The following is a 12,412-nucleotide window of genomic DNA, read 5'->3' as shown; positions in this document are numbered from 1 at the left end:
TGGGTAATGAAAACCATCCATTATTCTTTATATGCTTTTTCAAGCTTTTTGTTTTTATTTTTTTCTTTTTCTTTTTAAGTTATGAAAAAAAATGCAAGAATTTGAATAAGAATTTGAATTGGGTGGTAATAAACCGTTGAAATCGACTAAACTGTTTATCCGAAGCAAATCGGTATGTTTGAGATTTAAACGGTTTAGTTTTGAGAGTTTAACGGTCTGTTTAAAACTTGAAATTGGTCGTGTAAAAGTCATTTATCATATCTATTATTTGTTTTATTTTTTTTATTATGAGTTACGTCTACGTATTCTAACGTGTAGATGTAGCTGTTTTTTTCTTGTTTTAGAAATTTTAATACGAGCTAATGATTTTGATAAGAAAAACAACTGTTAAACCGGTTGGTTCACTTTGTCGTTTTCTAAAATCGTAACTAGCTATCTGACGCAAAGCTTTTATTAAATTCGACTAAACCGGACTGTAAACGCCTCATATCATATTCAAAAATAAAATTCCAATTTTAGAACTTATCTTAGATTATTAATTGTAAGGGTTTTATATCACCGTCAAACTTCTTTAATGTTGACTATTAGAAAAAAATAATATATTTTTTACGGTAAAACACACACCCTCTAAAATCTAGATATATGCAATGGAATATTATGGATAAAAAAAATTAACTATCACGCCATTCACTCTTTTATCGATACTCTTAAGTGTACATATTCTTTTTATAATAAATGTCATATCTTCTTTGACACGAACAAAACTTTCCTTTTTTATCCGCGAACAATTAAATAATCAACATGACATGACATCCCTCGTTGAAAAATATGTGTTGCGGTTGCTACAAGTGTTTGAAAGTTTCTAATTAGTTATGACTTTTTTTAACGGCAAACGATATTTTATTTAACACCCAAAAATTTTGCTAATACAAAATGGTTAGTAAGTAACTAAATCAACCACCTCAAAATTTTAATCACCTATTACAATTTAAACATTTTTATAAAGAATTCAAGATAAAATTAAATTAGTTACGACTTAAAAGTGTAATTTTTTTAATAATTCACATAATCAATTTTATTAAGTCCTAAATTCAACTTAAGAAGAGAAATGGGTGTACTATATAAAAATGATTAGCGGACCCTATTATTAATGAGGTGTATTTATTTTGAGTGTAATGGTGGTGAGTGGGGTTGGTTCTTTGGATGCTTCCAGGCTGTCCTTATTAGAGTGAAGGACTAAACATTTGCTATCCAACATTTTTAGACTTTGAGCTTTGACCATTTTCTACTTTTCACAAATTTATATCCACTTTTAATTATTATTTTATAATACATGTGTTGTTTTTTTTATTGTTTTACTATCTATTTTATGTCCACATATTATTACTTTATTAAAAACTAAAAATGTTTTAAATTATACAAACTTGAACCACTTTTTGTTAGTTACATAAACTTTGAATAGAGTATGTATTGTGGGGCTTTAAAAAAGCTTCAAATTAAAAAATAAATAAAAAATATTGCTATGTAAGCATCATGTGAGCGTCATCTAAGACAAAAGCATTTACATTTTCCCATCTCCAAAACCTATAAGGGTGTTAGGAGTGGTTAAACATTTGAGAGTGACAAACTAAAAAATTAACCAATGAGAGTGTGCCATGTCAAAGTGGTAAACTATGCTCAAAAGTGTTGGCAATGGTTTAGACACTTGGTGAAGTGGTAAACTATTTTTGAAAAAAAAAAAGGAAAAATGTGTGATTGGTTGAGATTGGAATGGACCCCACCCCACAATACCCTCTCTCTCTCTCTCAATCATCTTCCCCGCGTCGGCATGCGTACCCCGATCCACGCCTTTCTCGGCAACGGCAAAGGGTTGGCGGCGGTGTTTGTCGCGCGGCAAACCGCTTTGCCGCACCCTTTGCCGCGTCCACTCCTAACACCCTAATGATTAACACACCTTGGTGCCCCTTCTCCCTTGTAGCCATCGCTCAACCACCAATCAGCATCCCTCCTCCTTACCCCACCCCCGCAAGCCTAACCATGGCCCCGCTCTTACACCCTTGTTCGCACCAATGAGTGGCGGTGTACCCCATAGTGGCCAACCTATGTGGCCACCCTATAACGCCCATAACACACAACCTTATACAAACATATCCCCACTATTGAGGAGGTTAAGAAAACACCAGAAAAACTAAAGTACAAACCGAAGAGTCAAAACAAAAAAGACCCAACAGATTTTTGACACCAGGTGTGCTTCCTCTCACAACACTAAAAGTATGAGGATTTTGTGGTATGCCCCATTGAGAGCCTAAGGCTTATAAATGTTCTCTAACCACATCAGTGATGAAACATCAGATAGAATGGCATAAATCTTATATTGAAATAAATAAAAAGGTTACAGATTTGATTATTTAACCTTTTTGTTTGGTAACTTTGAACACAAATAATTATATTTATGATAGACTAATGCCATACATTTAGTCTTTTAAATTTTTCATCATATGACACTTAACAAGGTGGGTTCCAATGTTTCTAGTGCACTTTCACACAACACGCATGCATCTGAAAGTGAGTCTTATCTCATGATTTTATAGTTGATCACTTGACACTTGCAGCAATCACTCAAATACTGGTCTTTATAAAACCACTTGTAGTGGTACACATTAATAATGCTTCACCCCAGGGCGTTTTGCCCCATGTGACAATCCAGTCAGCAATGGGGTGTTTTTCATAAATGGGTGTAGTGGGGATGTGGGACATTATGTTAAAAGGGGTTTAAAAAGGGTGATTGGTCAACACACAAGGGGCTCGAGCGTTCTAAATACAACGCCATTCACAAAATTGAACAAAAACGCCACGGGGGCCGTCGTGGGGCGTGCTTGGGCGTTGTTGGGCAAAAAAACACCCATTGTCTGAACGACTACGCATGGTCTAAACGTATGTATATATTTGTTGTCATCTATATGTTTGATCTGAAATAAACCTTATTAGCTGGTGTTTTTTTTTTCTAATTAAACCATGTGATTCACAGTTAGCAATATTATACTATTACATTAATAGTTATTAATGAATAAAACATTTGTGATCATAAAACTTACTTAAAAAGGAAATTTCTACAAAATAAAAATCCAACTATTTTATTGTCTAAATTCAGAAAAAGAGAGTAATGTTTTAGCAAGTTTGGATCATATGAGTCGGTACCTCACCTATTTTTACTTTTAGATTATAATCTTATATGCATGTCAAACAATAATATTTTCTATAAGTACCACCTACATACTATATAATATTTTATGTGACAATCCTTTATCCTAATTTTAATATATTAAAAATTTTAAATTGTTTAAAACAAAGTTAGCTGTCAAAAACATGACTTGTTACTTATTACACTCACTAATTTTTTTTTTTTTCTTACACCCAGGTTCTCAAGAACATGATGTGGATAACTTCTTTCGGTCACATACAAGAAGACATGAATTTATATTTAAAGGACATTAAATTAACGAGTTATTTCAATAAAAATATTAGAGTAAACTGCCATTTTGGTCCCTGAGGTTTGGTTACTTTTACCACTTTAGTCCAAAACTCAAACCTTTTGCATCTGGGTCCCTGTGGTTTCAGTTTTATTGTCATTTTGGTCCAAAAATGAAATCAGGTCATACTTATCTTATAAAATCCTGCAATTTTGTCATTTTTCTCATGGGCAAATCAGATCATATTTGTCTTATAAAATATGGTATTTATTTATAAAAAAAGAAATGATCATTTTGCCCCTTCGGAAAATGACAAAATAACATGATTTTATAAGACAAATATGATATGTTTTCATTTTTGGACCAAAATGGCAATAAAACTGAAACCACAGGGACCCAGATGCAAAAAGTTTAAGTTTTGGACTAAAGTGGCAAAATTGACCAAACCACAGGGACCAAAATGACAGTTTACTCAAAATATTAATGTAGTTATTGTTTTACGCAACTAATAATTATGTCAATAGACCTTTGGCTCAATGGCATTGGTGAATTCCCTTTAACCAAATGCTGAGGTTTCAAACTAAGGGTTAGAAATCCTGACAAAATTCGAAACACAACACAAAAGAATATAGGTTTTAGGTCGGTTAATACAACTTTTTTTATTAAACAGGTCAAACCGAACATGACATATTTAATAAATAGGTTAACTCAAACACAACATGTTTAAAAAGTGGTTCACGTATCAACTCGTTTAAAGGTTTTTAAAAATGTTTAGATTTAAACTTTAGAGATGAAAAGTGTTGATAATTGAACTTAAATATTTTGTTTTTTTTCTTCTATTAAATACAACTTTAAAAAATATTATTTTTTGAACACTTTCATCAACTACTCATTTCCAACATATTTATTTTATAAGGTATACGGATTCTCCAATTGTTCCATTCGCTTCTCCTAATATCAAAGTTTATATAAACTCAAGTTTGAAATTGGGAATGAGAGATAAATAAATAAATAAAAACAATTAATTAAACCACATAATCACAAAAAAATTGTTTGAGTCAAAGTAATTGATTATTGAAACTGTATGTTACAAAATCACTAGTTATCATTCATATTGTCAAACGAATATGAACCGGGCCGACACGAATTTAAATGGGTTCGACATGACATTACATGAATAAATATATGAACCGTATTAGGGTTGTCGAATCCAACTCGCTAATCTTAAAACCCATTAACTTGTCAACCTGACAAAATTGACACTCCCAGACCCTAGTTCAAACCCTGTTATAAGTATTTAAGTGAATTTTAGGTGATGTTCACATCAATAGAAAAATCACTTGCATAATTTGTTAAATATTAATATACATAATTAGGTTACTGGATTTTTTTTTTAGTTTTACAAAATAAAAAACTATCTTCCTGCTATTATTGAAATATAAACAACAATTTATCTAAAGAGTAAATTACTTTTTGACTCCCTGTATTTTAGTGGTTTTAACCACTTAAGTTCAAAATCAAAAAGTTTAATGCTTCGAATCCTGAACCGCTCATCTTATAATGTATTGAGTCCTTATGTTTTACTGGTTTTAACCACTTGAGTCCAAAATCAAAGTACAAGGGTTAAAAAATTAGACTCAAAACGTTATAAAATGAGCGGTTAGGTACTTAGGACGTTAAACTTTTTAATTTTGCATTCAAGTGATTAAAACCACTAAAAGACTTAAAAAGTAATTTACTCTTATCTAAAATTACGAATTAATATACTTGTACAAATTCCATAAAACGGTGCCTACTTGCAATAATTGTGATAATTGATGGTGGCATTAAATTTTCTGTTGAGTCAAATTTGGAAGTAACTAATTTCTTAGACTTTCATTTAACTACATGTACCACTTTATCAGATGTTAATACAATTCAAATAAACATTTCTTCTACTAAATTAAAACAATAAATTTGATTAATTGCAATTTCAATAAGTATTTTGTTATGATGATGAAACAATTCTACTAGCAATTTGAATAGTTAAAAGCAGACAGCATAAATTCGTTTTAATTATGCTATTTCATTTTTTTCTTATGTTTTTAGAATAATATAAAAACATTATTTTTCAAGTTCATTCTTTTTCTAACCAAAGTTACTGTGTAGGTTGTCACTACGAGTGATTATATAATTGTTTTATATCTAAGATTAGTAGGTTTTTTTATCCTAGTTTTGACGTATCCGTGCATGCATCACATTTATTTTTTAATAACAAATAAATCAAAGATGATGTTAATTGTCTAACTTATTGACCAAATTAATAATAATAATAATAATAATAATAATAATAATAATAATATGTGGTTTAACGACCATTAGATATAATGTAAGTGTTGTGAAAAATAACAAAATATGAGAAGTGTATACCTTTCATTTATCAAGCATATATATATATATATACAGATGATTGTAGTCAAGATGTAACTGATGTAGTCAACATGTAACTGAAACTTAACAACTTAAGAGGAGAATTAAGAGGAGAATTAAGATGGTAATATATCTGTATTTATAACACTCCCCTCAGATATATATTATTATTATTTATTATACACAGTTAATAACATACTTCAGGATGATATTAAATAGATACTTCAGGACCTATATAATAAACTGATACTACTGGATCAATTGTACTGCCTCATTAAAAAAACCTTACTAAGAAAACCCAAAGGGACAAAACTTAGTTAGGGAAAAAGAGTACAGTGTGTATAATTCTCCCCCTGAATTCAACAAACATCTTTCAATCTACGGAGACCGATCTTGTGTGATAGTTGCTCGAAACTGTTTCTTGGTAAAGATTTTGTAAATAGGTCAGCTAAATTTTCACTTGACTTGATTTGGCAAACATCAATTTCCCCTTCTTTCTGCAAGTCATATGTTGAGAAGAATTTTGGTGAAATGTGCTTTGTTCGATCACCCTTGATGTAACCTTCTTTGATCTGAGCTATGCAAGCAGCATTGTCTTCATAAATAATCGCCGGCTCCTTCTTGATCTGTTCTAATCCACATGCTTCTTGTATGTGAGTAATCATTGATCTCAACCACACGCATTCTCGACCAGCTTCATATAATGCAATTAGTTCGGCATGATTTGATGACGTTGCTGTAACTGTTTGCTTAGTTGACTTCCAAGAAATTGTTGTGCCACCATATGTGAATACATAACCTGTTTGAGATTTTGCTTTATGTGGATCTGATAGATATCCAGCATCAGCATACCCAACAAGCTGGGACTTTTTATCTTTCTGGTAGAAAAGACCTAAGTCTTGTGTCCCGCAAATATATCGGAATATGTGTTTTATTCCATTCCAGTGTCTACGTGTTGGGTTTGAACTATATCTTGCTAGTACATGTACTGAGAATGCAATATCAGGTCTCGTGTTATTTGCAAGATACATAAGGGCACCGATCGCACTTAAGTATGGTACTTCTGGACCAAGTACTTCTTCGCCTTCTTCTTGAGGGCGGTAAGGATCCTTTTGAGGATCTAGCGGTCGGATAACCATGGGTATGCTAAACGGATGAGCTTTGTCCATATTAAAACGTACTAACATCTTCTGGATGTAGTTTGACTGATGGACGAATGTACCGTTTCGTAAATGCTCAAACTGCAGGCCGAGACATAATTTTGTTGTGCCAAGGTCTTTCATCTCAAATTCTCTCTTTAATATATTAGCAGTTTTTCTATCTCTTCAGGAGCTCCGATGATGTTTATATCATCAACGTAGACTGCTACTATAGTGAATTTTGATAGGGATCTTTTTATAAAAACACATGGGCTGATTACATCAGACTTGTAACCTTCTTTTTCGAGATATTCACTGAGCCGGTTGTACCACATGCGGCCAGATTGTTTAAGACCATATAAAGATCTTTTTAGCTTTATAGCACACATGTCTCGAGGTATTGATTTTAATGCTTCGGGCATTTTTAATCCTTTAGGGATTTTCATGTAGATGTCATTTTCTAGTGTCCCGTACAAGTATGCGGTGACGACATCCATAAGTCTCATTTGAAGTCCTTCTGAGATTGCAAGGTCAATTAGAAATCTAAGGGTTATCGCATCCACTACAGGGGAATATGTTTCCTCATAATCAACTCCCGGGATTTGGGAAAACCCTTGTGCTACAAGACGTGCCTTGTATCGTACAATCTCATTCTTTTCATTTCTTTTTATAGCAAACACCCATTTATAACCTACTGGTTTGACGTCTATGGGTGTTCGGACTACAGGTCCGAAAACATTTCGCTTTTCAAGTGAACCTAACTCAGCCTTTATGGCCTCTTGCCATTTTGGCCAATTAACTCTGTACATTACATAATCATTTTCATTGATTACATCCGTTGCTATAGCATATGCAAATATATCATTAACACGTGTTTCATTTCGGTTCCATATTGTACTATTTTGTACATAATTGATAGAGATCTCGTTTTCGTTTGGTACCAGTGTATCTTCTGGATTTTCATTTTCCTTTGGAGTTATATTTGTCTCTTCTGGGACATTTACCTCTTCTAGGGTTTCATTTACTAAATTTTCACCAACTGATTTATTCTGCTCTTTTCGCTTACGTGGGTTTTTATCTTTGGAACCTATTGGTCTCCCACGTTTTCTTTGTATGGTAATCGCTTCTGGGATTACTTCAATTCGAGCAGGTGCATTTGATGCTGGTATATGTGACTTTGTCACCCTATTTGTGTCTGTGAATGCATCTGGTAATTCATTTGCGATTCTTTGCAAATGTATAATCTTTTGGACTTCAGATTCACATTGACCACTTCGGGGGTCGAGATTCGATAATGAGGATGCATTCCATGGTAACTCTTGTGTTACCAGTCTTTCTTTAGTCTTATCTCCCCCTAAGACTGGGAATATTGTCTCATTAAACTGACAGTCAGCAAAGCGTGCTGTAAACATGTCACCCGTTAATGGTTCTAAATATTTAATAATAGAAGGGGAATTAAAACCAATGTAAATGCCCAGTCTTCTCTATGGTCCCATTACTGTACGTTGTGGTGGCGATATCGGTACATATACCGCACAACCAAATATTTTGAGGTGGGACAGATTTGGTTCTCTTCCGGAGACCAGTTATAATGGGGAGTATTCATGGTCGGCAGTTGGTCTTAATTGGATTAGTGCAGCAGCATGTAGAATAGCATGTCCCCATGCAGAAGATGGCAATTTGCATCTCATCAAAAGAGGTCTAGCGATTATTTGTAATCGTTTAATTAATGATTCAGCTAAACCATTTTGTGTATGAACATGAGCTACTGGGTGTTCAACCTTTATCCCAATCGACATACAATAATCGTTAAAAGCTTGGGATGTGAATTCTTCTGCATTATCCACTCGTATGGTTTTAATTGGATTTTCAGGGAAATGAGCTCTCAACTGTATGATTTGCGCTAATAGTCGGGCAAACGCTACATTTCGGGTAGCTAAAAGACTCACGTGTGACCATCGCGATGAGGCGTCAATTAAGACTAAGAAATAGCGGAATGGACCACAAAGAGGATGTATTGCCCACAGATTTCCCCTTGGATTCTTTCCAAGAATGAGGGGTTTTCTTGTGTCAACTTAGTTTGTGAGGGTCGAGTAATGAGTTTACCTAGAGAGCATGCCGCACATGATAAATCTTGTGATAACAAGACTTTTAAATTCTTAAGATGGTGCCCATTTGCACTTTTAATTATTCGCCTCATCATTATGTTACCAGGGAGACCTAGTCGGTCATGCCATATTGTGAATGTGTCTTTATCTAGTACCTTATGGTTACTCACCACCATGTATGATTCAATAGGAGTAATATTAGTACAATATAATCCAGAGGATAAAGCTTTTAGCTTTTCTACAATGGTATCTTTGCCATTTTCATTTGAAGTAATTTGTAAGTATTCAATATTATTTTTGGATGTTGTTTTGAGGTGGTAACCATTTTGTCGAATACTTTTAAAACTAAGTAAATTTCGTCTTGATTTACTATAGTATAATGCATCATTTATAATTAGTTTAGTACCCGATGGTAATATGATGCTTGCTCTTCCAGAGCCTTCTATAAGATCACATACACCATAAATAGTACCAACAAGTGTCTCTGCAGGAGAAAACTCAGAGAAAAATTTCTTATGTTTGAGAATAGTGTTGGTAGTACCACTATCTACGAGACATTCATCGCCAATAATAGCTTATTGGAGCTTGTAAACATATTTCCTCTGGAAATAGTAAAATAAATTAATATAATGAACTACTTGCTTGAGTATGATAAAAAAATCACATCACACAAATATGAATCAAACGTCACAAACATTTTAAGTAAAACCATAACAATAGTTCAAAACATAAAATACCACTAGAGTTGAAATAAAAACGTGCAGTGAATTCAAGCTTTGATAAATTCGACATTTTATCTATAAATGAAAGAATCAAGGATTTAAAATCGAGACGCAATATAAAATATATATTACAGGAGAACTTCAGGTTCTCTATAGGTAGAACTGCAGGTTCTATACTTTACGATGTTTTAATAATAGAGTAGGAATTTAGAAACTCTTGTATAATTTCGTATTGTAAATAGAAATTGTGTTTGATGATTTAATTAAATATTTGAAATATAATAAAATATCTTAAACTTTGAATGTTGATATATTAAACTCTAATGTATATTAAACAAGACTCCAATGAAATTCGAAATTTATTTTCCATAGTTCTCAAAAGATCAGTTACCAAAAAAAATCAATTTTCGGTTTCCTATTTTTTTTCGATGGAAGGCAACTGTTTAAAATGGAAACTGTCAATATTGATGAAAATTGTTAATATTATATCAATATAATTTCTATTTAATATTATGAAATGGAAGACAACTGTTAAGCACAACAACTTTCCATAGTCATCAATTTTCAATTTTATAGCTTTAGTTGTTCAATTTATTGATAAAGAAAGTGTGAAATTAATTATCAGTTACTTTTATGATACTAAAGGTTTTGACAGTTACTTCAATATAATTTCAATTTATTGCTGTTGACGGTGGGGATTGGACGGCTTTGGACACGAACCGACACGAACAACCATGGAAACCACCACCTTTCTCGTCCTGTTTTGGACACTCGCACTCGCTAACACATCACCCTCGGCCAACCACGGTACACCGGAGGAAACCGCATCTTTGCCCGAGACAACTGGAGATAAAGCTCGCAACATCCGAGACGTCGCCGGAACTCGAATTCTCGCCGAAGTCGTCACGGCATCCTTTTTGATCGGTATACTTCTTTTTGCGGTTCAAATCCTTTGTCGTTCTTTTATATATATATATATATATATATATTTAAGAAATTATACCAAGAAAACATGATCTCATATCATGGAAACAGTTCACTGTTGATGATTTTTCTTATTAACTGAAGTTGTTAAATAAGAATCCAAACACTTCTAATTTTGATGATTCTTATTAGTTAACAATGATAACAGTTACGTATGTATTCTTGAATGAAGGAGATAACCACAAGTATGTGCATGAGAACATTAATAAATCGAATAATAAAAAAAAAGAAACAGGTAATGGCCCAGTGGTTGGGAAACACTGTTAAACAAGCGGAGGTCACGGGTTCGATGTTTCCGTAAGTTCAAATCAGAGGGAAATCCTATCCTGGGCAATCTAAAACCCATATCGGAAATCCTATTTTATATGTTCCAAAGGATCAAATTTTAAAACCAATTAAAAAAATATGTGAAATATGTGAAATCATATGAATAAAGTTCTTCGTATTCTTTTTCCTTTTTTTTCGGAGTACATACTTTGTACTTTGTAAAATTGGTAATTCATTTCATCCTTTGGATATATATGTTCCGATTCTGTTAAAAAAAATTATAATATGGAAACATTGAACACTTGGTAGAAAATGTTAAGATGTGTACCCGGATTATGAGGAACGAAGATGTTCGGAATCCAAAGATGTTAATGAATCCGTTGTGTGGTTGCAGGATTACCGGTTAATCCCAGTGGAGAATTCTCGTGCTGATAACGTGTTGTGAAAAATAACAAAATATGAGAAGTGTATACCTTTCATTTATCAAGCACATATATATAGAAATGATTGTAGTCAAGATGTAACTGATGTAGTCAACATGTAACTGAAACTTAACAACTTAGGAGTAGAACTAAGAGGAGAATTAAAAGGATAATTAAGATGGCAATATATCTGTATTTATAACAAAGTACATATTTTCACCCCCTCAATTATTTGTCACAATACCATTAATGGGTCATTAATCTAATAATTTTGAACATATGCCTTCTCATGCTATATCTTGTTAGCACTTTGGTCATTGTATTTGTTTTACTTTAATATTTTATGTTGTACTTTTCTTTGAAACTAAGAGGGTGTTTGGTATTACGTTTTGAGAAACGGGATCAGGAGAAAACGCTTAAAAGTGTGAGAACGGTGAGAACGCTTCCTGGCGTAACATGTGTCACGCGGCATATAGAAGGGCGGAGGGGCTTTTTTGTCCTTTCATATTTTCTTTTTTTAAACGCGTGTCACATCCCGTTTCCATTTTTTTGGCGTTTAATAAATACGCCGCGTTTTATTGTTTGTGGATCAGGATCATAATTAATATTTTGGCGTTTTTATTGTTTTTTAAATCAGGATGCATGTCTATGATGTAAAAAAGATCAGTAATTTTCTTGATGTTTATTATATCAAGTAGGATACAGGTCTATAATTCGACAGACAATTATGGCGTTTTGAAAAGATACATAAATTCAGTTTTCCATGTAGTGACTTTTAATATAATAAATGTTTGGCAATAATGTTACCGTCTCTTCATTTTACTGTTTAGCAATTACTGTTTCGTTCAATTTCATCGGTGAATTAGTGTTGATTTTTCAGTAATACCTTGT

General features: G+C 32.9%; 1 long non-coding RNA gene across 1 annotated transcript; it reads left to right on the top strand.

Annotated features, from left to right (window-relative positions):
- The first annotated feature begins 10,468 nt into the window (after nucleotides 1-10,468).
- Nucleotides 10,469-11,749, top strand: LOC110897400. Its single transcript, XR_002568615.2, has 2 exons — nucleotides 10,469-10,772; nucleotides 11,494-11,749. It is a non-coding gene; the product is annotated as an uncharacterized LOC110897400 (long non-coding RNA).
- Nucleotides 11,750-12,412: the final 663 nt, after the last annotated feature.

This window comes from Helianthus annuus, chromosome 13 (assembly GCF_002127325.2).
Source record: "Helianthus annuus cultivar XRQ/B chromosome 13, HanXRQr2.0-SUNRISE, whole genome shotgun sequence".
Lineage (NCBI taxonomy): Eukaryota > Viridiplantae > Streptophyta > Magnoliopsida > Asterales > Asteraceae > Helianthus > Helianthus annuus.
Note: the sequence above shows the minus strand (reverse complement) of the source record. Positions and strands in the feature narration are given on the sequence as shown.